Source organism: Chrysochloris asiatica, unplaced genomic scaffold (assembly GCF_000296735.1).
Source record: "Chrysochloris asiatica unplaced genomic scaffold, ChrAsi1.0 scaffold00432, whole genome shotgun sequence".
Taxonomy (NCBI): domain Eukaryota; kingdom Metazoa; phylum Chordata; class Mammalia; order Afrosoricida; family Chrysochloridae; genus Chrysochloris; species Chrysochloris asiatica.
The window spans coordinates 704,207-707,781 of record NW_006408950.1 but is presented as its reverse complement, the minus strand read 5'-3'; the positions used below and the strand labels follow the sequence as shown (position 1 = coordinate 707,781).

General features: G+C 44.6%; 1 protein-coding gene across 1 annotated transcript in view; it reads left to right on the top strand.

The window, feature by feature from the left end:
- DHRS12 (dehydrogenase/reductase (SDR family) member 12) overlaps window positions 1-3,575 on the top strand; it is a 109,750-nt gene that overhangs the window by 58,904 nt on the left and 47,271 nt on the right. The window lies entirely within an intron of this gene.

The window sequence follows — 3,575 nt, the reverse complement described above, 5'->3', positions numbered from 1 at the left end:
CAGTTCTACCCTCTACTAGTCCAGTCTTACAAACTCTACTGGGCAGTTCTTCCCTCTACTATTCTAGTCTTAGAAACTCTACCAGGCAGTTCTACCCTCTACTATTACAGTCTTAGAAACTCTACAGGGCAGTTCTACCCTCTACTATTCCAGTCTTAGAAACTCTACAGGGCAGTTCTACCCTCTACTATTCCAGTCTTACAAACTTTACTGGGCAGTTCTTCCCTCTACTATTACAGTCTTAGAAACTCTACCAGGCAGTTCTACCCTCTACTATTACAGTCTTAGAAACTATATGGGGTAGTTTTACCCTCTACTATTAAGTCTTAGAAACTCTACAGGGCAGTTCTACCCTCTACTATTCCAGTCTTAGAAACTCTACAGGGCAGTTCTACCCTCTACTATTACAGTCTTCGAAGCTCTATGGGACAGTTCTACTGTCTACTATTAGGTCTCTGAGTTAGAATCTACTCTACCAGCAACACATTTGTGTGTGTGTGTCGTGGGTTAGGGGCATGAGTGGTAGGAGGAGGAGAAGGGAATGGGGAAGTAGTGCTTATGGGGCACTGAGTTTCTGTTTGTTGTTGTTGTTGTGAAGTGCTGTCGAGTCAGTTCTGACCCATAGCGAACCCTGTGTAGGGTTTCTGAGGAGCAGCTGGTGAGCTTGAACCGCCGACCTTGCAGTTCAAATGGCTTTGCATTCTGGCACATTAACCCACATTCCACACCAGGAGTTTCTGTTTAGAGTGATGGAAACTGATCGTGGGACGCTGTACAACATGGTCACTGAATTGTGAAAATACCTGAAATGGCAAATGTCTTATTATTTGCATATGTTACAAATCAGGCTGCGAACCTTAAGGTCAGTGGTTTGAAACTACCAGCTGCTCCGCAGGAGAAAGATGAGGCTTTCTACTCCCGTAAAGATTTACACCCTTGGAAACCCTGTACAGGGTCACTATGGGTCGAAACCGACTCAACGGCACTTAACAACAAGAACAATATATATACATATATACATATATATATATATACATGGAGCTCTGGTAGCATAGTGGTTATGAATCGGGCTGTGAGCCGCAAGGTCAGCCGTTCGAAACTACCAGTGGGTCCGCGGGAGAAAGATGAGGCAGTCTACTCCCATAAAGATTTACAGCCTTGGAAACCCTGTGTAGGGTCACTATGAGTCAGAACCGACTCCACAGCACACAACAACAACAACGTGTGTGTATATATATATATATTCCAACACAAGGCAATTTTCAAAAGAGGGCATTCTGGGGATCTTTGCATGAATTGGGAGTGTGAGCAGATATGATAAACTGAAGGGACAGCTTTGTTCATATATGACCTGTTAATCTTTGTATGAATCCAGCCTGGTTGCTAGGATCTTGATATCTCTTCATTTTCATTTCCTATTTGTGTTAGAAACATTTTATTGATCTCTCCAGCCTCCTTGAGAAGTACAATCATTCCTGTTCTTTGACATTTATTCATCATCCCTAGAGTGAAAAACATAGTATATTATACAAAGAGGCATGCCATCTGCCGAGGGGGCAGCTGAATGTGTCTCTGCTGGACAGATGAGATACAGGGGTTAAAATATTGCCATTCTGAAGCAGATCCGGAGCCAGATGAAAAACCCAGACCTCTGTCTGAGTCCTAGGAAATTGCTGGCTGCTTTTCTAATATGAGACATGTTTCTCAGCCAGATTATGTAACGTGGGATAGGTTGTTTTCTATTTTCTAAGATTCAGTTGGGCCTCTAGAAACATTTTCAGTACCCCAGACAACATTTCTGTGTCTCTGAGGTGGTGCAACACCAGTACTTACAGACCTTCTCTCCTGATCCTAAGGGCTTAGATGCTAGCAGGTTGCATGTGGGAGACCTTCCGAGCTCATGCCCGCACACAGCTCTTTATTTAGATATCAGGGTCATTCATAGTATGTGACTTATAGAATATGAATATGTGATTCATAGTATAGGAATTTGATAAAGTTTGACAATAATTCTTGTCTCCCAGTGGAAGACCCGGGTTCGATTCCCAGCCAGTGTACCACATGTACAGCCACCACCCCTCTGTCAGTGGGACTTACATGTTGCTATGAGCCTGAACAGATTTCAGCAGAGCTTCCAATCTAAAACAGACTAGGAAGAAAAGCCTGGCAATCTACTTCCAAAGACCAGCCAATGAAAACCCTGCACGTCATAGTGGTATGATCCACAATGATCATGAGGCCGGGGCAGGATGGGACACTTTACTTCCATGTGCATGGAGCCCCCACAGCTCAACCGTAGCTAACAGCCACCTCTACCTTGTGTGGCTATGGGGTGGGCATGGAGAGAGTTTCAGAGCACCCACCTCTGGACAGCACAAGCTGCCTCCTGTGAAGGTGGAGGTGAAGTGATCCCAGGAGATCTCAGTTTGCTTGGTTGCTGTTCTCACCCTGTGTTTGGGGTCTTTGGAGTCATATCCATTCTGCCTGTTAGGACTCAGTAGCATGAAGAGTCTGTAAAGAGTGAAGACAGATGGGGCAGGAGGGCTGAGGTAAGCATTCTGTTGGCAGCCTGCCACCGCCTGAGTGTTAGCAGATGAAAACTCTCACCCACATCCTCATACCACAGCAAATGGCAAAGATTCCAATTCTGCCTCCTCAGGGATGGATGCCTTATCAATTAATTAAGTGAATGCATTCTGCTGGCAGGTGCACCTTGAGGCTCTGGCAGAAGGCAGGGGAGCAAACTCCAGGTAACTCTGGGAAGGCGGATATCAGCATGCAATGATGCTCTGCTGCTTGCCATGTTATTACTCAGACTTGCTCCTCACTGGAGCATCCTCACCCAGTGCTCCATGCTGGTCCAGGAGCACCATGCTAACAGCACTCCCATGAGCCAGAGGTGGCACCAACAGCTTTTCTTTGATGAGCTCATTCAATCCTCACAGCTGTACAAATTTGACAGATGGGAAAACAGGGTCAGAAGTAGCTGCAGTAAGAGTCCATGAATCATCTTCAGAAATAAAAACTCATTTCTGTAAACTTGACTCTGACCCCTAGTAGCCCCATGTTGTCAGAGTAATTAATTCTGTTGGTGCATTTTTAGGATAGAATTGTATCAGTCAGCTATTGCTACATAACAAATAAGCCCTAGAATCTCTGCGGTATACAACAAAGCCCCAACTCCATCGATGCAATTTCAACTATCCAGTAATAAACATGTATACTTGGTTGACTCTTCCGCAGTTCAGCTGGGTGGCTTTTTGGGTCTCCTTGGATCAGCAGGCTGGTCGTGGTATATTCTTCTCAAAGTAATGGCAGAAGCCCAAGTGTGTAAGTACATTTCAAATCCCTAGATTGCTTTAAATTTGATCAAAGCAAATAATATCACCAGCCAAAAGTCGAGTCAGGAAAGTATACTCCTCCCATAGAGATGTGTAGGAGGGAATCATTATTGTTGAGGAATAATCTACCACAAAGCAAAAAACAAAAACCGTTGCCATCAAGTTGACTGTAACTCGTGGAGACCATGTATCTCAGAGAACTGTGAACCGTTGCCATCAAGTTGACTGTAACTC